Genomic DNA, 24,940 nt, shown 5'->3' with positions numbered 1-24,940 from the left:
TCTCCCAGCTGTGGCTTGGCCTCTTGGCCAGGTGAAGCATCTCACATATCTCAAAAAAAGCCTGGCTTTTCTCTGTTTTGTGCCTGCAAGGTCTCTCTGAAGGAAATCATCTCTCAACAAAATCGCCTTTTCTGCTACCTCATCATCTTACAGATTCTTAGCCAGGGTGAAACATCCATAAATCTCTTCTTCCTATCAAGATTTCTCCCTGGCTCCCTTTCTAAGATTGTGAGATGCTTTATAAATACATGAACCCGTAGATAATTTTTCCACTTCTCTTGGTAAATATCAGAATAGAGTGTGTATTTACCTCCAGACTAGGCAGTCATGTCAGCTGGCAGCCGTGGTCTGTATCTGCAGCCTCAATAAAGGCTGAGAAGGCAGAGTCACATCTATAGAGTTATATGAAAAGTTAATTGCCTTTTCTGACATTATGAGTGCAGTAACATCCAAAATAAAAGCTCTACTGAAAATTTATATTTTCTCAGTCAGAACACTTAAGAAATTGCTGTGACACTATGACCTTGTAGTGGAATAATGGTCTGGAAGACTGTCTTCCCTCTGCTGTTATGCACCACTGAATGCTACTGATTTTCATAGTTAAACATAAATGCTTGCCCTTAGTTAATTGATGTCCTCATTATGTCATACTTAACTGCAGCTTAGGAGAGTTTTTTGCCATTAACTTCTACACCAGTTAGCCTTACAGCATCAAGAAGCAGTAAAAATGAAGAAAGAATCCCCAACACAAATTGACCATCACTGTGACCACCGTATCACCATTTAAATTTGTAAAGGTCAGAAGAAAATGTTCCCTTCAGCCTGCATATTTCTCACTCTGCACATTTCATGAATACCACAGGCTAGAGTGATCTTCACAGACACCTCGAGGTTGTAATTAGCAGCAAACCAGTGACTGCCTACCAGTGCCAGTCCAAACTCTACGCTCTGGGGCTGAGGGTCTGCAAATGCCAAAGAGTTGAGGCTTCCACATAAAACTCAGGAGTTTTGAAGCTGTCTGACATTGATGTTCTCATGATAAAGCTTCAGCTCCTCACTCTACAGCTCATTTGCAGGGCTCTGTGCATTGGAATTCAAGGGTGAGGCCAAAATTCCCACAGCTTGGGCTGTGAATACTAAAGGACAGGTGGTATTCCTCTACCTGGAATGACAGACTTTGGGGTGGAAGGTGGAAGAAGTGGTAGAATGGGGTCATGGCTATGGCAGAAAATTACCAGACATCTGATTCTAGTTTTTGACCCCCTCCTACTTCTTCCAACACCCTTTTTATGGCAGTAATTGAGCTATTGCTGTCAAGTTCAGTCAGGTGTTCTCATTTCTCATGACATGAGAGGTGAACCCTCTGTTCCCAGAGCTCACTGACCTGCCTGGCTGGGAAAACCACTGAGGAACATCCTGCTCCAGAGCCACGCTGGCCAACCCTCCTCCTCACTGCTTACTTCTGCTCCTTCCTGTTTCATTCACCTCCTAATCCTCGTTAAAAGCTATTCAAAGGTTTGATCTTTGCAAGCATTTTACCTGAGGCATGATTCCATCTCAAACCTTAATCCCAATAATCTTGGAAACCAACCTGTCTGACGGACCTTCTGAAAACATCCCTGTGTAACGAGATGACACGGGCACTGCAGATCAGCCTCCTAATGAACACCTGATGCTTACACAGGGGCTCAGCAGAGATCCTGGCCCAAGGCTTCCCAGCAGAAATTCCATCTGGTTACCCTGGAGATACTCAAAATTGCATCTTGAGCTGTTGCATCAGGGTGTCGTCTATCACTAACATTTATCTTTCAAAATTCCCAGCCTTACACATCACGGTGTGTCACGTCTGGTGAAAAGCAATACTTGATTTGACTGATGTGCTGTAACTGGGGTGAGTTTATTACTCATGAAGAGCCTATTAGTCATGTTGCATCTGCCTCAGTGTGGGGAGGTTCCCGTGTGAGCACAAGCTGTAACTCCTGTGTGTAAAGCACAGCTGAGATAACCCTGCCTGTCCAGCAGGCATCTTCAGCTTTGAACTAGCTGCTGGCTGATAAAGAATATTTCAACTAATGCCCTATGTGTTAAAGTATTCCAAATAAACCAGAACAGAAACCACAAAGTCAAACTGCAAATCTTTAATCAGAGGCTGTTAGGAAATGTGTTTGAATCTAGTGGCGCTGGCCTTGTCACCCTTGTGGTTTAAAACACCCTGCTACAATGTGAAATGTCAGCCACAAGGGTATGATTTGTGATTTCAGGGTATCTTTGCCCAAAAGAAATTAAGCTGGGTTTAGTGGATTAAACATTTTGGCACAAGGACTGCAGGAAACAGCTGAAGGAAAAATCCAGCTCTGTCTGGAGGACCAGATTCTTTTCTGAAAACACATTTCTGTGAATCTGGGAATACCATCAATGATTGATTTTTTTATTTTTATTTTTTTTTCAACTTTATTCTAGACCCTTCCCAACTGGGATATTAACAGGTTGTCAGAGGAATATGTATTACAATTCTGCAAATATATACTGAGCCCAAATGAAGATGTTCCAATGGTTAACCAGCACTGGTTAAAAGCAGATTCTTATTTTTCCATTGGATTTAACAGGATTTGATATCCAGTTGGAAATTTTTGGCTGTGTGGAAGCTGAACCCATATCACATAGCACTGGATCACACTTTTCAGTAGGGAAGGGAAAAAAAGGAGAGAGGAAGGGGGTGCTATCTGGATATTTGTTTTTTATCTTATTTTTTAGTAAATTTTTTTGGTTTTTGGTAAAAACTCCTACAGTCTTGTCTCTAAACAGCACATATTTTTACAGCTGAGTAGCACAAAGAGCTGTTCAGCCTCTTACAAGAGGTACTGATTTGACTGAATGGTGTCTGGATGGAAAGCAGCGCTCACATCGTGCATTACCCATCCTTTTCTGCAGCCCCCAAAGAGGATGTGTGCCCTTTTCCCATGGCCAGCACTCTGACAGGAGCTCAGCTCTGTCTCTCTGGGGCAGGACAGGCCATTAACACTCATCCTACCAGGAATCTTGTGTGGTTCTGTTCTGCTGCTGGCAGTTTTGAGCTGGTTTTGTCATCTATGAACCTTTGAAAGGAAGCAAAACTTCACCTTAGTGTTGATTGCTTTCCAAATTTTTTTTTCGGAAGACATCACTGCTTGCACACCTCAGAAATCATAATATTAAACTAGTGTCACATCATTTACCAGCAGCTCTGTGCTCTTATCCCTTTTGTGATTTATTCTGTCCAGTCATATATCCATGTCTTAGTCATCCAGGGATGTAAAGCCCATCCCAGTGATTAGAAAGTTTCCTATTATCTCGCCTGGCTTTAGATGATGCTGTCAAATTTTGATCTGGCTGCTGTTCAGGCCATTGGAAAAACCCTTGTTGATTGGAGGGAGGCAGGATTAAGGCTGTCTATTGTGCTGGGGAGGGAGGCACTTCTGTGATGCAATGTGACCTTTTCTTTTTAGAACTCGATCTTTAGCTCTGCCTACTTGGCAATTCCTAGTCAGTGAGACAAGTTCATCCTCTCCCTGTTTTATGAGGCCATCTGGGAGGATGTTGCTCTCATAAGCACTACCCCTGTAGCAGCTCCATCATTCTGAGCTGGAAATTCTCGTGCCAGATCTAAATGTGGGGAAACTTTCCCCTGCAGCTTGTGATAAGTGGTTTAACCTGGCAAGGCTGATGGGAGGGAGAATCTGCCAGAAAAGCTTTAGAGTGTCTAAAGAGGAGAGAACTTGGATCCTTCTGGCCCTGGAACCTGGGGATATGGGATGTGTTTTCTCCACAAATTGCTTTCTTATCTCTCCTGATCAGTGCCTGGAGGCCAGGTACTCCTCCTGCACAGGATGGTCTTCATTTGCTGCACCCAGGATTTCTCCTTAACTCTACATCCAACAACCCACTCTACCTCCTTGCTTTATTTAATGGAGAGACATCACCCCACCTCCTGATCCAGCTCTAATTAGGACAGGTGATGGATGTCCTGTTTCCCTAAACCTGTCCTTACAGATTCTCCCAGCTGGCATTGCAGTTACACTGCTGGAGATTGGTGTATTTAACACCTTTATTTGGGGGGTGCTGATGACGCACTAGGTGAACTATTAACAGGTATTTTTGAATTTTGTTTTGATTCTTAGAGTAAAGTTTCCCACCTGGACTCCTGAGGCAGGATGTGCCAAGTCTGGCAGATTATTCAGACGCTGTGCAGTATTTCAGATAACAGCTCCTCCATCTGACTTCACAGATCAGAAAATATGTGCTTTCCTGTGTCAGCTTTAAATCTGAAAACTTGGACTCATTTCTGAGCCCTGCCAGTGACACCACTAACCCTCAGACAAAGAGGTTTTTTTGGGTGACAATCATGGTGCCATTTCTTATACTCTGCAGAGCTCCAGTTCTTGCTTTGGGTCCCCATTCTGTTGCTATAATTGCAATATCTTATGCTTAGAAGTATTTACATTTTGCTTGTAGGGCTATAAGATGACTGGCACTTAAACCAGCTTAGTGCATGTTTTTCAGTGTTTCTTGTAGTAACATATGAAATTGAGGTGAATTTAGTTTTCCCCGAATCAGAAAATGGACAAACCTTTTTAGAGCATACTGTAATTTGAGCAGTTCTTTATCTTTTCATAACACTTCATCTCGAGACTAATGGACTTTTTGGAATGAAGTTTTTTGTACAAGACCCAGGACAATAACAGGTTGGAGATTGATGGCAAAAAATGCAGGCTGTTTCATAAAAGATAGGATTATTATTTGGTTTGTGCTCCAGCCAGATTTTCAATTCATGAAGAACTGAAACTGGCATTGGAGGCTGTTCTGAATATGTAACAAATATTGAATTTATCTGCTGTCCTTGTTAGTAAAACAAATAGGGATGTTCAGAAGCTGCACATTAGTGTGACACTCACAGAGGATCCTAAAATTGCCATGTGGCATTCTGAAGGTGAAAAGTGATCAGAAATAATAGGGTGGATTCTCCAGTTTGAAAAAAACCCAAAAACAAATGCAGCACAAAAAAGCCTCTTCCTTCCTCCCTTCTAAAAACAAAGCCAAAATTCACCTATTCAGGAAATCTCACATTTGACAGGATTATTGCATAAATGACAAACTGACAAGTTTTGTCCCTCTTTACTTGTTCCAGCCTCACATTTACTTGCTAATTCATGCAAAGTTTTTCCAAGTGTTTCGTACTGGAGGATGTTGGCTCTTCTCTGAAAAGCAGTTTCTCAACCAGCCTATTTCCTCCTTCAGACTCGGTGATCTGGCACGAGGGAGAGAAACTCTGCTTGCTGCAGCCCAGGCCACAGGAGGAGTGAAATCAGAACCTCCCCAGCTGGTGTGATTGCTGCCTTCTCCATGGCACTCCTGCATCCCTCTCTTCTTCTCTCACCTTCTTCTGTTTCAAGGGAACGCACAAGGTTTGTCCCTGACACAAAGTACAAGGGGGCAAAGAAGTGAAATGCTTAATTCAGGAGCTGGTAGCAAATTATTCTCAGGGGTAGCAGTGCTCTGCAGTGCTTCCCATGGCAGAGGTTCTCCCTCCAGCTCTCCAAGGGGCTGGAGGGTCACGTTGCATTCCCTGCAGTGCCCTGAAGGTCCTGCATCCTCTCAGCCAGGCTGGCCCTACCTGTACAGCCCATCAGCACATTCCTGGCTGGACTTGAGGAGAGCCACTTGAGAATGGCTGTAGATAGTCAGTGCCCCTCAGGAATGTGCTAAACAAGCTCACTCCCCTGTGCTCTGCAGCTGTCTGTCTGCAGATCCTGGTTTCCAGCCAGGCCAGTGGGGAACTGTCGTTCCCTTGACCTGATTTAGATCCCACTTAACTGCCCAAATTCACAGACATGAACCAAGAAAAACACTGACATGTACTTGCCACAGAGGCAGGGACTGACAGGTAAAATCAGGCCATCACAGAGGTGTGGACTGATGTCTAATGGCTCATTTCTGCTGGGCAATCAGAAACATTTGTATCTCTTGATACCTTATCTTTTCCTTACCTCTTTTCCCCCTCTGTTTTAAAAGAGGTCTGAGATGCACTCCTGATACCTGCCTTCCTGAGAGGGGTGGATTAACAATTATATACTGTGCTGGTCAGCCCCTTTCTTCACACATTTACTTCTCAGGCTCATAGAATTGTCTTCTAGCACTCACCAGTGACCCTCCTTCAGCCTGAGTTGTTGTTTTTTCTCACAAGCACCCTGATCTTTGGCCATCCTGGCTCAGGACCCCTTCCCACTGAGCTGGAGGCTCCTCTGCTCCTGCACTGGGACTGTGCCTGCCCCTTTACACCTTTGTGTCAGCACATGGAAAAGAGACAGCAATGCAGTAGCTGTGCCTTCAGTGACAGAGTGCTGACTGGATGGGCTTACACCAAACTAGAGAGTGGTCATGGCCATATTTTTTCATGGAACTTTAGCTAAAGACTCTTTTTTGGCTGGATTCTTCCAAGAATCCTTTCTGTAAGGGTCACTGAAAACCCAACCCTTTTCTGCTGGATTTCACTGTTTCATTAAATCCCACTGTCCATCCCCCAAGCTGTTGAAAGAGCTGTGTTTTCTTGTATTATTATTCTGCATTCAATTTCAGGTGTTTTTTGATTCTGGCACTTCAGTTTGGGGACAGCTTGACCATGCAGAACTTCTGTTCTGCAGTTAATGAGTAATGCTTGCTTGACAATGAAACCCAGACTGCAGTACTCTGGACAAAAACCTGGATTAAAAGAGGAGTTTCTGAGTGGCTTTTAAACAAAAAATTTTAGCATGGAGATTCTCAACACAGTTTGTTCACATTCTCTGCATCCTTCAGACCAGTTTCTCCATCATTTGGATGCTTCACTTGGCTTTTGCAGAACCCTGATGTGGTTTTTCACTCCCCAGGTCTTGCATTTTCTACTTGCTTAGAGAAAAAGAATGTATGGCACAGAAACAATTTGGTAAGATTCTGCTATATTAAAAACCAGTGTTGCATTTCCATCTTTCACTTAATATTTCTATGTCCAGCTTTGGTCAACAGAGACTCCAGATTCAAGTGTGTTAATGGCAATATTTATTTAGCTATCAATGTAACCCTTTGTTTTCATAACCTTGGCTTGATCATTAAGATCCCATAGCTAATGAAGTTCAAAATATTTTGTGGTGTCAGACAAAGCTAGGAGCAGAACAGCCTGATCAATACCTTTCACTGATAATTTTACTCCAAACCTGTGTTTTGAACATGAACCTTCAAAAAAATTTTATTTGCCAAGACAAACGGTGTCTGTGCACGGTTATGTTTTCACAGTATTTTAATTCCAGTGAATCAGTACAGTAAATATTGATGCACTGTTTTGCCTTCAGTATTTTTGGACTTCTGTCAAATTAATTAAATAGTAAATAGCAGAGTGGATATCCCAGCACACTGTCCTATTAAATGCTAAGCAAGATTAGAATGTCTGATAAAAAGGTCTTTATGCTCCTGCAAATAAAGGAAGGACATGGTGTTATAGCAGCCTTTGTTGGCATTTCCCAGGTGGTTTTCTGAAGTGAACATTTACTTTGTGTTCTTTAACAGATGAGAAAGCTTCACTGCTGTGATTGCATCCAACATACTTTTATAATTATCTTTCCATCCTCGGTGTTTATTTTCTCCTTTTTCACTGTGATTCCTCCAATTCACAAGGTTTCTTTTCTTCTTCTTCTCCTGCAGAACTGAAAGAGACACCCGTAGGTTGCTAACCTCCATCTGTGGTGGTGTCTGCAGAGTTTGCAGCTGCTATTTATCTGCCTGCACATGGATCACTGGGATACTCTTCACCCACACGGGAACGAGCTGTCCCCTTGTCCTTATCCTGTTAAAACCTTTTCTGGCTGCAGAGAAAGCCAGGCAGAGGTGATGTGTGCAGGATCTGGCTGTCCTGGGGGCCAGGTTAGCAGGTGTGTGTCTCCTCCAGGGCTGGGAGTGAGCACACACATCCCAGCAGGCAGGAGAGGTGCTGCTGCCACAGCCCTTCCTTCTGGGGAGCGAGGCAGCAAAACACCAAAACACCTTGTCTGCATTGGCCAGCAAACCCTGCAGGCTGTTACAGTACAATGTTCACACTTTCCAACCTATTTATTGACTGCATTCCCGGCCCTGCAAGCATCTGCTTCAGCAGAACATGTGGCCAAGGAAACAATTGAAATCCATTGGATTGTACGGGCTGGTTTTCAAAGTGGAGCACCTGGACACTTCCATTTCACTTTCTCATTTATCTGTGCACATCTTAGCTGCTCATCTTTTTGTATTGATTTGCTTCTGACAATATAGAACTCCAGCTCTGGCTTTGCATCTCTGACTCCACCAACTCTGAAGATTTAAGTGCTTTAGTGCCAGGTTTCTGCAAACTTGCACTTTCCCCCCTGTGTGTGTATAAGAATCAGTGTTTCAGCTTTTAGTGCAACTTGCAAGCAAAACTGAATCCATATTGGTACTGAAGGATGAATTGGCTTTTACTGACAGATACTTAAGCTCACATTCATCACATCTCAGCGTTCTCAAGTAAATTTTTTTCATAAAAACAGATTGAAAGCTTGACCCAGATAGACTTCACAAGAAAGTTTGTTGTCACCGGGAACTGAAAACAAATCTCATGGAATATGAAGCAGAGTTTTAAATAGATGGCAGTCTGTATCAGTAGAGGTTTGGAAAATTTGGTTTCAGTATCCTGGATTATCCAATTATTCTTTTTTTTTTTTGAGGGTGGAATACCTGGAAAGCAATCTGCTTTGCAGAAAGGTTATAATAACTTCCATGCAGAAGTATAACAGGGCACATGCTCTAGCAGATCCAGGTCTTACACAGTGGTTCTCCTTAGGAGATAGAGTTTGATGTGAACATTAGGAATGATCTCTTACAATTTCTGTAGGTCTTAACCCCCTCAGAACTCCTCCTGATTTAAAAGAGAGGTCTGTGATCCAAATCTGAGTGAAGCTTCCCCTCTCACACAGGAGCTCCTTCCCCATTGTTCAGTTCAAGCAAGGCAAATACCTCAGCAGAGCCTGTTTGAACATGCATGTTCTTAAAGAAGGGAACACAAAGCAGTCTGACATGGTTTGTTATTTTCTTTTGCAACACTGGATACGTCTGTGCTCCCTTTCCCATTTTGTTTTCATTGCCTTTCTTTTTCCACGTGAACTGGTTCAGGAGGGAGCAGGAGCAGCCCTTCAAAGGCAGGCACGGTGTGTGATGGGGTGACCTTGGGGATCTGCCTCTGTCACTGCCCTCGCCACCCCTCGATAAACAGCAAGGGAAATGGATTTACAAGATTGTAGAAATCATTTCATTTCCTCTTCTTCTATCAGCACAGATGGAAAGCAGGGCTGTATCTAATCTCAGTCCAGAATCAGCTGGAGCTGGACTGATAGTGAATGAAGACGGCAAAGGCAGCAGACCCATAAATTTACCGAGCTGTAACTTGAGTTCTGTGAGCTAATAAGACAGAGCTTTTCAGTAGTTTATGCTTAAGGAAGATAGAGATACAAAGACATTTATTTTGACATTCCATTTCTTTAAAATACTCCCTAGTCCTGCACCAGATGTTATATTTCCTGACATTTCTGGTTTAATTCTTGCTTTAAAATATTTCTTCTAAATATGATCTAACAGGGCTAAAGCCCTTGGCTCTTCCTCAGACAAGCTGTATGGGTGAGAGCTCACCAACATCTCACTACCAACCCTATTCAATAGGATTTGCCCAGATGGTCCTGAAGTTTGTCCCACAGGCATCTTTTAACTTCATCTTTTGGCTTTCTTCCTCTCTTTCCATCTTCTTCTTCTTCTTCCTTCTTCATCTTCTTCTTTCTTCCTTCTTCTTTCTTCTTCTTTTTCCTCTTCCTCTTTGTTTCCTTTTTCCTATTTCTTATTTTTAAAAATTATTATTATTATTATTATTATTATTATTATTATTATTATTATTATTATTATTATTATTATTATTATTATTATTATTATTATTTTATTTGTCCCCTGAGTTTTTCCTGCAGCATTTGAAAAATTCCAAAGGTTCAGTGATGCCAATGTAGTGCTTTGCAGGCAGCCAACTGCACTTCCAGGCTGCCCAGGAATGTATCTGACCACATTTGGCAGCGCTGCTGCTAAAAGGAACTATTAAGACTTGTTGAGGACCAGGACTGAATTGCCCTCTTACCTTAGACTGTGGTTCCTGTGATTTGGGGTTAAGTGGAGGGGGATGTCAAGCATGGCCTTCAGGAGTAAATTGTTGAGTTGGACATTTTTTCATGGAGCAGGGTAAAGGAGCTGCTGCAGAGCATTCCAGTGAAGATATTAAGGGGACACTTAATGTAATGTGTAGCTCCTACATGTGTTCATTCATGCACAAAAACTCGATTAGTACATCATATCCACAATGTAGCCAATGTCTCCCATCAGCAAGGGCTTGTCTGACACATTTCTGTAAGGATGAAGAATCGAGAATCGTGTACAGGAAAGATAAATGTGTAAAAGTAGCAAGAAATATCATTACTTCTGGGGGGCAAAAAAGCCTCTCTGTATTAACTAGCAAACTGCTGAAGCATGAAGAAATCAGTGTTACATCTGCTTTGTATTCATTACTAAAGGACTGGGTTGAAAATTAATATATAATCACCCCTATGAGTTTTATAATGGGATTTTTAATGTGGAAACTCTGGAAAAGCATTCCAGCCTGTAGGTACCTTATAGACACATGAATTTAAATTCAGAATTAACATGCATTGGAAATTAACACTGTTGCTTTGTCCTTTTGCTGCCTGAAAACACCAATTAAAAAACAAACAAACCACAAACCACTTGTGCAGATGATGTTCTTTGCATGGCCTGGATGCTGTTAATCCAAATCCTAGTAAAATGCAAGAATAAAAAATAAGCAGCTGTTTACCTAGTTAGGAAAATTGCTGTACAGGGAGGGGGATATCTCCAGTTTTCTTTGGCTGCTGGAGAGTCATGCATCATTTAAATCCAGCAAGAGTTACACCAGCAAGGATAATAATTCACCTGGGAGCAAGACGAAGGTGACGTGGGAGATTTGGGGTCCTTTGTGGCTCTGAAGCAGTCTTGGGTGACTTCAAAACAAAACAGCTGAGACAGAGAGCAGAGGCCCTCAGGAGTCTGGCATCCTCAGGCTCTTTTAAGCCATTAGACTGCAGGAGTTGTAGTGCCCTTGCAATTCAAATAAACCCTGGTACATTAACGTGCAAACAAAGCTTTTTGATGCTGAGGTTAAACTAACTTCCTTTCAGAAGCTTTAAAGTTCCACCTTGTCTTAAAAGAAAAACACATCACATACAGACTTGAGAGGTTTTGGTAAAAGCTGCAATGTTTTCCTTCTTTTTTTTTTTTCTTTAACTCAGTTGTATTTGGAAGAAGAGATACTTGTAAAGAAAGAAAGGCTAACAGGTGTCAGAAACTTTCAAGTTAGAAAAATATGAGTTGAAAAGGTGCACATGGGCTCTGTCATGAGTAAGTTTGTCTTTCTTATAACATCCAACGTGCCCATTGTTTGATGCATAAATTCATTTCTGTATGTGAATCTATACAATAAACTTTTTCCCCTCCAAAGGTCTCCAATTACCATAATATTTCTTTAAGAAATATTTTAAAGAGCGTTGTAAAGAGCATTACTGTTCCTGTAAGGAAGCGTTCCCCTTACACCACTCTGAGTCAGATTTCTCCTGCCTGCTCCAGTTCCTTTCTGGCTTTTGAGCAGCAGGTAGGAGCCAAATATCCAGCAGATCTCTCCATCTGATATTCATGGGATGTTGCAGGGGAAGGAAATACAGAAAACAGGATATGGCACAGTCAGGGCCAGCGGTACCACATTAAACCAATGCCAGTTGTTTCCAGAGGAGTGCAGAGGTGTCAGGGCTGATTTTACCTGAATTCACCAGGTTGTAGAATAACATTATTTTATTGCAAGGAACTGGAGGCCTTTGAGGCTCCCAAAATCGATGCCTGGGGCTGTTGGCTGGGCAGGGGCACATTCTGGCTCTCAAGGCCCAGCATTCTTACAAGGCACTGCCTCAGTCAGTGCTGCTGTGCTGGTTTCCAAGTTGTTCCATCCCAAAGGAGTTGTTGTGCTGCTGCAGAGTCAGAAAAAGAGAGATCTAGCATAAAACCAGCCCAGGAACCACAGAATCAGAGCTGGCATGTGGGGCATTCTCCCTCTTTTTCTTCCTTCCCCCTGCCAGCAATGATTGCATGGGGACACTCCCTTGGCTTTGAGCTTTATTGTACAGGTAAAGAAAAAAGGATTGGTAAAAGGCTGGTAAAAGAAAAATGAAAGGTAAAGTCTAGTGCTACAGTTTTGTCCCACTCTGTGCCTTTAGCTCTCCTTTCTCCAGGATTCTGCATCAAACTGCCCCCATCAGACAGATATTAAAGTCAATCTAGAGCAATCTTGATCCCCAGGGAAGCCAGTGGGGAATTTTGCTTCCTTTCCAGCAGCTTCTCACCTCTAATGCAAAATTTGGGGAATATTCATTTTCCTGCTTTGCCTTTCAACAGCCACAATTCTTTTCACTATCTGTCAGCAAAATCACACAGCACTCATTTCTGGTCCAAATTTCAGACATCTCCCCTTAAGACCCTAGGATTTCATCAGCAATTAGAGCTTTAGAGACCTTTTGTCTTAAGTGACTATTACTGCAGAGTTTATTCTAAAACTTTATCTGGCCTTACCCAGCCCATATACATCTGGACTGCATTCCAGGAATGCCATTCCTTCTCCATTGTTTCTCTTGTGTTTTTATGTAACTATTCGAATGCAGAGATGCACTCACTTTTACATTGTAGACATGGTTTTAACTGGCACAGCAAACATTTCCCTACACTTATCTTTAAAAAAAAAATATATGTAAAAGATAATCTAATCTTAAATTTAAAGTTTAACACAAATACAGGGAGAGATGACAACTTGTGAAACTATTTATCTCTAAGACATGCTAACATGGGTGATAGGACAGAGTACACATTATTTCTCAAATGGGGAAAAATGAATATTTAAGACCTACTTAGAAAGTTCTGCATTGCTGTTGACAGCACTATTGTGTCTGAAGAGGATCAAATAGAGCTCATTGAATAATTCATTAAATGCATTTTGCAAAACTGTTCAAAATGTTTGTTTAAATTATTTATCCCATTCAATGTGGTAAAACTCAGAGGGATGAGCCCTCCCTAAAACACTGCAAATGTTTTACTGTATTTCCAAAACAGAACAGCCATCCTATAACCATGATAATAGCTTGATGCTATTTAACTTGCCCCCTTCTGAAAGGAAACCTGATTTATCAGCACCATTTGTCAGGTCTGGAGAGGACACTTGGCCCTGTGCAGGGCTGTAAATGGGTTGTGGAAAGGTCTGGGTTAGCACATCCAGCCCTCTCAGGGTCTGAGAGAGTGAATGAGCTTCAGACAGGGGTTGCATTATCCCAGCAGTGCTTTCCATGGGCACTGACTGATGGGGCAATGGCACAGGGCTCTGGTTTTTACCTCCAGCTTTGCCCATGAGCGTGGCCACTCACACAGAGCTTTGTGCTCAAACCCCCGAGGAGCCCCGAGCCCTCCCAGAGCCCTGAGCTCCAGAGGATGTAAAAACCCTCTGTGGACTGGCAGCTGCTCTTCAGGTGCACAAAAACATGTGAGCTTCAGATTTCAGAGGTGCTCTCAGCCAGTCCAAGCTGCACTTCTCTGATTTTCTGGTGATGCCTGGTGCACGTTCAGAGAACACCCTGAGTGGAAAGGGGTGGCACAGTAATGCCTCCATGTACCCCCAGCAGCAGGATAAGGAAGAACAGCATCAAAACATGACATTTAAGAAATGCAAAATACACCTAAAACAATTTCCCATCCCCTCCCTGTATATTGATATGACCTGAACTAAAAATTTATGAAAATACAGATAAATACATTTGGCTTGTCAACACGATGCTCTGCTTACCCCCATCTGACAGATCCATCTCAGCCTGGTAGAAATTTTCATTTGCCATCTCTGAGAAAAAATAACTCTCAGAAAACTGAGGAAAAACTGATTGCAAAGTGGATATTAACAGGGACACACTGCTTACTGAAATTCTTTTAAAATACCACTGGATGTTCTTGCAAGTGAAAGAGAGGGCTATAAATATTCGCTGCAGAAAGAAACCAAAATAAAAATTAAATGCCTGAAATGCAGCAAGCTCTTCACTTACATAAGGAGCATCAGTTTTGCAGTGGGTAATTCTGAAAGGTGATTTTTTCCCCCCTCTCTTATTCCCTTATTTTTTTTCCTGTTTCAGAATGTCCCTTCATTTGTATAACATTCTCTTTCCTTCTGTCTTGTGCTGCACTTTCCTATATGGCTGTCAGAATGTACATGCCATTAAATCAAGAAAGCTCTGTAAACTGCATGAGTTTGCACGACCAAGAGATTTCTAAAGTCCCATAGGAGTGGTAAGAACACTACAAATATTGAGTGGTCACTGTGCTGCTGCCTCTAAACAGCCTGGATAATCTTTTTTCTTTGAGTTGTTACTTTAATATTTAGCTTCATGGCAAATTGAGCAGCAGGAGCTCCACTCAGAATGGGTTCCAAGCCTTCCCAATGGGTAAGGTGCCATCAGAAATATTCCTGTTTCATTCAGTTTTTATCTGACTGAAGGGAAATGCAGAAAAAGGTTGCATCCTTGGTACTAAACAGCCCTTGGTCAGATACAGCAGCTTGTAAACCCCTCCATTTGCTGCTTGCCTGACCAGTTTTACTGCTGGTTCTGCTCATAAATGTCTGCCAGGTTAAGCACTTTTGAATAATTGTCTAATTGTTGTCAGATGCTCAGCAGTGGCTCAAATACTGGTTGTACATACACCAACAAGCAGGAGGAGATACTCCCCCAAGTAAAGATTGCTATTTATTCTCTGCTCCATCAGCAGACCAGACTTTCTGCAGCTTCTTCCCCAGGGTTAAAGCCAGCCCAGGGCAGAGTTTTCCTGTCCTGCAGCCTCAGCTGAGCCCTGCCTGCTGAGCAGGGCTCAGGGTCCCTCGAGAAGGGGAAATGAGCTGCCCTGCAGATGATTTTAACCTCTGCCAACATCTGCAGTGTTTGGGGCTCAGGCAGGGCCATCTGGAAGTGCCTCGTACCTGGGTGTCCCCTCAGTAAATGCATGGGCCTGCTTTGCTCTGAGAAATTAAATAGGGAAGAATTTGACTCTTTTCTTTATGCTAAAATTCCCAGGCTGTAGCCACTCCACAGAGTAGCTCCACATTCCCACTGTCCTCCCACTCGCTTCAACAGTATAGTGGAATAATTTAGAAGTACTACATGTCTATGAAAAACCTATGTAACACCTTTAGGGGAGCAAGAGCACAATTTTTGCTCAAAATTCCTTAAAGATCAATTAATTTCTGACTCATCCCTTAAAGCTGGGTGGACTGGATCAATAGTGTTTTGCTACAGGATATTTTCCCATGCTCACTTGGTTTTTTTCTTACTTATATAGAAGCATGGAAAGGCTGGAAGGGGCCTCAGGGGTTCATCTACTTCATCCCTCTGCCCCAGGGGAGGATTACTCTCCCCCTGTACTCTGCTAGCAGTTTAAAAACCTCTAATAAATGGAACTTCACAGCTTCCCTAGACAATCTTTTCCAGTGCCAGTTACCGTTGCCATTGGAAGGGTAAAATTGCCATTTTCCTAATGCAAATGACCCAATGCAGGATGTCCCTTGCTGCCACTCCTGAACAATTCTTCTTGTGATGGAAAAGAGCAAGAATTTGTGACTTCCACCCCTGTAGCTCTCTCTATACTTGAAGACTTTGTCTCCTCCAGACTAAGCAGGCCTCAAACTCCAGTGATCCTCGTTTTCAAGACCTTTGGTCACCCCTGCTGTCCTCTGGCCAGTGGCCCACATCCTTCTTAAATTGTACTACTAAAATAGGACAAAGTTTTCCAGCATGGTGTGGGTGGAAATGGTTTGGTGTGGCTGTACTTGTTAGAGACAGGACTCCTGGGTACCACACCTCAAGTGCATTTGTTGTAAAACAGGGACACTCCTGACACTTAACTGGTGATGCCCTATAAACCTCAGGCTCTTGCAGGGAGGACTGGTGTGTTGATGGTCAGGAACATCCTGCATTTTTGCAATCAATTATTTCTATTTATTTCAGGAAATTCTATTTGTTCTTATTGAGTTTCATCCTTTCTTGGCCATTCCCCAAACTATAAGATCTTTATGAATTTCCAGCACATTGCAGACTTTCTAGCTTGATGCCATCTCCAAATTTATTAAGCATATCATCTAGCCAATTGTACCAGTTATTATGTAATGTATTTAAAGATCAGTAACAGACTTTTTACAATTTCCTAACCCTTGCACTTCTCTTCTAAGAGTAAGCTGTAGTTAGGTCTTCCTGAGAACAGCTTTTCACACTTTGTGTTCCCATCTTGCATAAGTTTATTTCAATCTGTTTCTCCAATTTGCTTGTAAGAGTACCACAAGGCACTGTCAGAATTTCACTGAAGTCAAGGTATATAGCCTGGAAGATTTAAATCTCTTACTTATAAGAGGTTTATTTATTTCTATTTTTCTGTAGCACACATGACCATTTTTGGTTCCAGAATTGGTCTTCTGAGCTCAGACCTAAAGCTCTGCCCCCAAAATCATGACTCTGCCAAGATGCCTAAAAATGCACTTAACTATAATTCTGCTGCAATATTAACATTTTAAATCCACACATTTAATAGAACTATCATTAATCTGTCCATCCTGAAATAAATCATTTGCCTAATTAAGGGTGTCATTGAAATACTGAATTATTCCATTTCTTCCCTCCTTCCTCAGCACAGTTAAATGTGGGGGGCCAATTCATGGTTGCCCAGGAGCCCTGAAAACTCTTCCTGGCCTCAGGTCCAACATGTCACAGGGACCAGAGGGACCAAGGGGGTTTAGGGGGAAGCTGTGCTGATCCATGGCAATGGGAAAATATAAAGGTGAACAGCATCTCACAGCCAGCCTCCAAGCTGGAGAGATTAATTGCACTCAGTGAGACTGATTTGATTACTTGGTCCCCTGAGTAATAATGGGTTTCCTGAAGACTAAAGGGAGTAACACAGAAAAGTCAGAAAGAAATATGGGGGCATATTAAAAAGTAACTATGAAAGGGAGAAAAATATATATGAAACCACAAGGCATGTAATTAACTTAGCATGGGACTAGATTTGTTTGCTTAATTATTCTGTGCAGCTTCATAAAGCTCTGAAGCAAGGTCATAAGTGGCTTTAAAAAACCCCCAGAATTGATTTTAAGAAAATATCATTAAATTTGTGAATGAAAATCCTGGTCTTCTTAAGGTCAATGGCTCCTCTTGGTTCATTCATGCTGGGATCTCTCCTTATGCTGAGTGTGGAGTTCTTGGCACTTTGGGAAGCATTCACATGGCTTAATTTAGGAATTCTGGCTTAGGTATCCTGAATTGCTCTCTGGAGGCTGCACTGGCACTACAGGGAGCTTGGTCCTGGGCTAGACCTAAACTTAGAATATGTCAATGATCTCTTCTGTGCATACAAATCTTAAAAGGAAAATATTCTGCCACTGCCCAGTGCCTCTGTGAGATTGTGTGTCCCACAGAGATGTGGCACAGTAAACAGGAAATCAGGGAGGCAGCTCGTGTTTCCATAGATATGGTAAACGTCAAATGCCACTGAAAAGGTGCTATACATAACTTTGTTACTTCTGGGGAAAATGAAATTCATGGAGAAGAAGCATAGCTTGACAAGCCAAAGAATCTAAACACAGGTTGAGTATACACAGCTCTGCCAACAGTGTTTTCCATGAGGGAATCTTGGATTTCTCTGCAGTCTTTATCTCCTCATGGTGGCAGAAGCCTTACACATGGGTGATGATGTGAGCACTTGGAGGTGCTGCTTCTTGGGGAGTTCCCCAGTGAAAGCAGCATGCCTTGTGTGGAAGTGTGGCACTAAATACCAGGTCACATCCTTGGAAACTGGGAAAAATTAGTGACTCAGGATGGGAAATGAATGTTATCCTCAGAGTTATCTTACAGAGGAGAGAAGACCTTAAGCAAAGAGAAATGAGGCTGAGGAAGGGGTGAGCAGATGGGAAAGCCCTGTGCAGCTGGAGAGGCTGCAATCCCCCTTGAGGACTCTGACCAAGGAATGATGAGGAGCGATCAAGAAACCTGCAGGTGCTCTGATGTTTTGTTAGATCTGCATATTTCTTTCAGTGTCTGGCTCGCAGCAGAATTGTGTTGCAAAGTCCAGGTGTTTCGTGCTTCAGCTGTTGCCTGCATCTGGAGAGGTGAGCTGGGATCCAGGGAGTCTGCAGGACCTGTGGGGGATGACAACCACAGGGAGGGGGGATTGGGAAAGAGGGGGCTGCCACTGGGCTTGGTGTGGCACCTCTGCTGTGAGACAGCTTCTGCAAAGGGGAACAGAGCCTGTAAAGCCAGAGAGATCAGATGGGGATGTCTGCAGAGCTACTGAAACTGTCATTAGAAGGTGGGGCTGGCCCTGAAATAATGCACTGGTTTAAATCAATGAGCAGTGGAGCCCACCCCACTCATCCCTACGCAAACATGAAAATCTAAGCACTAAAACAGGTGCTAAATCCTTCAGAGAATCTGTATTATTCATTGCTCAGAGGAGACAGACTGCATTTGTATGCACACATCAGGAGATGTGGGGGTCCAAGGGATGCAGCATCAGTGCTGCCCCAGTGAGCATGGGCACAGCGAGGGATCCATGGTGCTGTGGGCTGTGCTGAAACCTCCTGTCAGGGGCTGTTCATCCAGAATAATGCCTTGGCAAGGGCTCACTGCTTTGTCAACACTTGGCTCTGCAGAGGCTGAAGTCAAATCTGGCCTTGCCCTGTTTTTCATACCAACACCAACCTCGCTCTCCCTTCCCCTTCCCCCCTGCCACTGCCTGGGTGAAGGTGTGCAGGATCTCTTGCTGGAAATCCTGCTCTGGGTCACTGGTAGATGAGCAGAGCACATCCTAATGATGGCCAGGAATACGTGGCCAAAAATTTCTCTAAATGAAAATGCAGTGTCAAAGCTGAAGTCATGGTGAATTTTGTCCCCTGATTAGGAGTGCAGGATTAAGTCCTGTAAGAGACAGTGAGTTTGTATGATGTAGTTCAAGGATAAGGGGAAAAAAAAGAAAGAATGACAGGCCTAATTCATGCTCTTCCAAAATTATTATTATTTTTCAGCTAGGGAAGGAGGAGACAGGATGTGGTAGAAAAACATTTACAGGAGTTTGGCATGTAAAAACCTGAATGATGGATTAACAGCTTATGCCAGATTTTACCTGCCTTTAAGCAGGTAACATTTCTTCAAGCTCAACAAGCTCCTGCTTGCCTAGAGCTATACTTTTCTTCTCCAGATGAGTGAAGCCAAAGAACCTTGTGCAGTTTTCATTAGTCCCAACTTTCTCTCAAATGTTTTCTTCTGCAACTTTAGTTGCACTCAGGGAAACAGTGATATATCCTTGGGAGGGAAATATCTAAATGAGTATCCTTTTTTCCTGTGGGTTTGGGTCTGGGTTTTCTTTTGCTGGGGGTGACCTGAGCTCTCTGGGATGTGCAGCTGGCAGATTTTCATGCACACAATCACAAGGCTAAGGGCAGGAGCTGGAATGCAGAGGATAAAGCAGAATGTAAATCCATTCAGTGCAGTAATTTAAGGTGTGGGAGGTCTCCTCTTATGCAGAGAAAGGTCCTGTCAGTAAATGAAGCAAGAATCTTTAGCCTGCAAAACAGAGCTCTTTTGAGTCTCTGGTTTCCCCTCTGCATTGTGTAAAAAACACATAAAGCAGCTCCTTTCCCCTCCCTGTTTTCACAAGATGTCTACAAAGCAGCTCAGGATGGCAAATGGCTACTGTAAGTGCTGCTAACTGCACATCCTTCCCTCTGCTCTGGAAGTAAATGGTTCCTTCTCTGCCTTTTCTGGCATGTCCCGTGGTATCTCTCAGAGGAATGGGAGTTTATCCTCCATGTCTTGCCTAATTTTCCCCTACATGACTTTAGTTTTCCCACGGTAAGATTAAGCTGTTCTATATACCATCAGTCCCATAATAGTCAGTGAACTTTAAGTGAACTCTAACATCTAGACTCAAGTCATTGCATTAAAACCTCATAAGTTGATTGGATAGCTGAGTATTTTAATATTAATCTCCCCACTAAATGCCTGTATGCACTGCACAGACTTTCATACAAATGTCTCTCCTTGGAGCACAGGGTGTCTGAAAAGGCCAACTCACTCTGAAAGTGGCACAAAGTGATTTAGTAACATACCCTGGGAATAAAGGGGAATTTGTCATCCCAACCAAAAATCAGAATGTGAGTAACTCCAGCCTTTGCAAGCCTGGAAAGCTGGACCTGGATGAGCAAGGAGAAGGGCCTGGGCTCTGCTGGGGCGAGGGAGTGCAAACACCAGGGTTTACACCATGGTTTTAAGGACACTTCTCCTCCTTCCCATGCCACAAACCCTTTCTTTGACATCCTTTTCTTTTTATTCTATGAGCAGATTGTTGATGTCCTCTGATTCCTGACAATGACATTTAAAACTTCTCCCAGTTCAGTGTAAAACCCAAATTCAGGAGGTTCTTCTTGTTTTTCACTGCTTAGGCCCTCTCCTCTGGGGGTAGCCCTGTGCTGCTGAGGCTCTGCACTAACACAGGCTCCCTTTATGACCTGACTTATGTGAAAATTGAATAGTTTTTCTCACAGTGAGTAGTTTTCTGCACTAAACAGGAGAATTTCTCACTCCCATCACCATCACTTGCACCTTCTCTTCCCTCCCTCCAGTTCAGATGGAGTAAGAAAATGGGGCAGCCCAGCACTGGTTCTCCTGTGCCAAATCCCAGATCCTCCTCCAAGGGGAACAGGGACATACCAAACCCTACCTGGTAATGAACAGGTTTAAAATTAGGGCCTTCCATTCAGCTTTTAGAAACCTCAGCATGGTGTCCAGTGCATTTTATCCAGCTGCTTAAAGAACCATCTCCTCAAAAATGAAAGGTTCAATTTCAGCCAGCCAAGGAGTGCTGTTACCTTAGAAATATTTTGGAAATTCCCACAACTTAGATAAAGGTCCAGAAAGCAATTTGGGCCTGGTGCAAGCTAATGGGATTTTTTTGTATTGCTTTCAACAGGATTTGGATCTGGTTGTCTGCAACAACTACTACAAACCAGCCTGTGAATGAAAGCTGGATGAAGAATTTCCTGCCTGCTCTGTTTTGGTGAAGCAGCAAAGAAGGAGGGGGAATACTGCTTTTAAAGAGATAACTGTATTAAAACACATTTGGCTTCACATCAAAGATGGCTCAAGCCTATCATTTTAAGTATGTGCAGGACTTAGCAATAGCACTGAAACATTGGCAAGGCCTGAACTCACACAAAATAAAAAAAAAGGTCTTTGCCAATAAAAAGCAACTTTAAAAGATACAGTGCAAGGAGGTAAAAAAGGTTAGGCAGTACAATACTGGAAAACATGAGAATTCTTCCTGGTATTAAAGAATATATCTGTGGACAATTTAGCAAAGGAAGACCATTTATGCTCTGCTTTGGATGGAACAAGACTGCAGCACAGACCAGACCTTACTGTGTACAAAGTTTAGGCTGTTTTACTCTAGTGGAAGCTTTTTTTTTTATTCTTTTGCCATTAAATTCAATCCCTCTGCTTCTCTCACTGTCTCGAGCTGGTGGGAATGGCAGAGGTCTCCATGGGGAGTCATGGGATGGGAGATGTGTCTGGAGAAGAGCTGTTCTGTGCCCTGGTGAAAATAAACACGGGCAGGAGTGGGATGGATAACAGATTAAAAATACACCAGATCCTTCAGCTCCAGGCTGTGGACACTGCAGCAGCTCAACCACAGCTTTTGTTACACGGGATCAAGCAGGTTTGAGGATGTCTGGGAGTTCAGATCAGTCCTAGGCAGTCTGAAGAGCATCATCTTGAACATCCCCTCAGATCAGGCCCTTCCACCCCTGCTCCTGCTCTGTCCTGGGCTCGGGTGAGTGGCCCAGTGCCACGTGCCACCACTGCCCTGTGTGGCCTGCCAGGTGAGGACTGAAGTGCCCAAGGGTGCATTGTTCCTCCTTTCCTGTAACTGGCTCCAGGAGGAAGGGCAGGAAGTGAGTAACATGGCTGCTGCACTCCAGCTAAAATCTTAATACGTAACAAGCAAAAAATTGCCATTTTTGGGTAGTTCCAGCTCTCCCAGGCCATACAGAGCCATATCCTGTTCCTGGCAGTGGGCAGAGGTGGACACTCAAGGAGAGTGGAGGCAGCATGGCTTTGTGGAATGTGTCCCCGTGGATATTCCCTGGTGTGCAGCAGGAGCTGGGATTTATTTCCTGAGCTGGAGGGTGCTGTGGCTCTTGCTCAGGTCTCTGTGAGCACAGGGCTAACAAAACCCTTGAGGAAATCTGGATGGGTGCATTGTTCTACACGGGCTGCAACAGGAAAGCCAACAACTTTCCTGGAATTAAAATATAAATGAACACATTGCTTATAAAAAGTACTTCCGAGATAAGTCATTTATAAACCGTGGAGAAGTTTATGACATATAAGGCAATCTGTACTGAGGCAGCTGTGAGAAATGCAATTAGCTAATTGGCAGTGTTTCTCCTAATTGCTACTTTAGTAGGAGAGCGGCACCAGTTAGAAAAGACTTGGTGCTTGGCTCAGAACAAACTGGATCATCCCCAAGAGAGTTATTTAGGGTAGGAAGTGGGAGTTCCCAGTCTCCAGTGTCATTATAAACGTGGAGAAGCCTGTTGCCAGCTCTTGCTTTGCCACCTGGGGAAGACACCAGCACCTGGCCATGGGGACAAGGCACGTTGCCACCCTCTGAAGGGAGAAGCCAAGGAGACAAGAACCTGTACTCAGAAAACAGGAGCTGTTTTCAGGGTAGATTTAAGCTGGATTTCCTCCTGTCTGGGAACATTCTTCCCTTTAATGAGTGTGCCATGCCCAGTGCCTGTCCACCCCCAGAATCTGCAGCTCAGACCAAACACCTGAATTGACAAGTGGCACTGAAGTGTTCCTTGCAATAACTCAAGTAGGCATCAAAAGGAAACCTCCAACATCACCAGTAGGAAACTATCTGAGCTCCAGGCCCTTTTATTGCTTGTAAAACTTTATTGGAGGTAGAGAGAGCAGGGATGGATAATGCTTTCACAGTGAAATCATAGAGCATTATCTTAGTGTCAAAACAAAATTGAGTTCATTTCTCCAAAGATTAACACTTGGTATCAGCTGCAGCACTATCTAGCACCTCAAGGAGTTATTATTGGTTTCATTTTTCAGTTGAAGAATTCCCTTTTAAATAGAGTCTTCTGGAATTTACAGACCACCTCTGTCTGGAATGCTTGCACAGGAGTTATAAATAAAATTATTTGCTAAAAATGTTTCCTATTACAAACAGACTGGGTTTACCAGTGTAAACATACTATATGTATTCATGCATATTTTGAATTGGTCACTGTGGTTCTTTTACCATTTGCTTGAAAGACAACATGATGTGAGTGCATTATATATTTCCAACATTTTATTAGTGTGGAGAGGCAGTTAAAGACTGAGACATTAATGAAATGAAGAGTTTTAATTCTCATTTCACTTACCTGTCCACAGACTCATCTTGGCACCTTACATTCATTAACATATTTCAGCCAGCCAGTAGTACCTGGAGATGGAGAAGTTGTTTCATAGCTGGGAAAACCCAAATTGGGCAGAAAAGAACAATTCTGGGTGCAATTTTCCCAGCTGGGAGCTGAAATGAAGCTCTCACAGCCTCACAGAGCACCTTGAGTGTGCTGCTGATCTGGAAGTATTGATCACATCAGTTACAGATTGCTGCTACCTAAAACCAGGCAGGACTGCTTTGTCAGAGGAGTATTTAACTATTTAACATATCTATTTAACTAGATATGACCCACTTGGTTTTTCAATGTACAGAGCTGAAAATGGAGAACTAAGGAAAAGGAATTTTCTTTTTTCCACAAAAGAATGCTACACATGATTTCCTTAATTTACTGTAACCAGTTACATTAATTCCCATGGTTTTGTGTGGTTTTTTACTTTTTTTTTTGTCTTAATAAGAAAAATGTACAATGATTAGTTGAGTATCCTCTCTAACCTTATTGGTTATTAAAGAGCATCCTCTCTAACCTTATTTAGTTATTATCCAATAACTAAAGTTATTGGAGAGATAACAGTACACGTACACTGTCCTGTTTTTCCTTTTTTCATTAATTTTCCTCATGTCTTGCCTGGTTTAAGCTTGTACCTCCAAACTTCCAGGGGTTTTAAGAAGCATTTTTAGTTTTATTTAGGGGAAGCTCCACTGACTAAAGATATATAGATATATAGATATAGATATATATATATATATACATACACAACCTGGCACAGCCATGAGCAACTAGAACATAAAAGCTTTAAAATAATAATCAGTACACTGAATAAATAATAGGCAGGACACTTTGCACAAGGTGTGGGATCATCTCCTGCTCCTTGCCCAGTTTCCATCCCACACCAAACCACAGGGAGGTGCCTGCCCAGGGGTGTGTTGCTTCCCTACATGGGAAAACTTTCAGCCAGTAGTTTTTTTGTGTTTTTGTCCCCTCCTTAAGCAATGATCTTAAAAAAAATAAATATAAAAAAAAATCCCTAAATTTATTTGCCTTGCACATACAATGAAAGAGCCAAAGATTTATTTCTGGTTGAAGCAGTGGTACTGGAGGCAATAGAGCTTTGCTAGTTTTCATTAGCTGAGCAGTTGGCTTGATGCAATCACATTGTACATGCCAATAAAACTGAAAGGTAACCAGCTGTTTTATTCCAGCTACTATGTGGGGGTTTTTTATTTTTCCTGGAGGAATTTTGCAATATATGATTTGTATAAA

General features: G+C 42.7%; 1 long non-coding RNA gene across 3 annotated transcripts in view; it reads left to right on the top strand.

The window, feature by feature from the left end:
* LOC117245156 overlaps window positions 1–21,342 on the top strand; it is a 100,927-nt gene extending 79,585 nt beyond the window's left edge. For all 3 annotated transcript variants that reach the window (XR_004499481.1, XR_004499479.1, XR_004499480.1), the window contains one exon: window positions 21,184–21,342. This is a non-coding gene — a long non-coding RNA (uncharacterized LOC117245156). The remainder of the gene's footprint in view (window positions 1–21,183) is intronic.
* Window positions 21,343–24,940: the final 3,598 nt, after the last annotated feature.

The sequence above is a fragment of the Parus major genome, chromosome 14, assembly GCF_001522545.3.
Source record: "Parus major isolate Abel chromosome 14, Parus_major1.1, whole genome shotgun sequence".
In the NCBI taxonomy this organism is placed as follows: Eukaryota; Metazoa; Chordata; class Aves; order Passeriformes; family Paridae; genus Parus; species Parus major.
The sequence above is the reverse complement of the archived record's forward strand: the minus strand, read 5'-3'. Positions and strand labels throughout refer to the sequence as shown.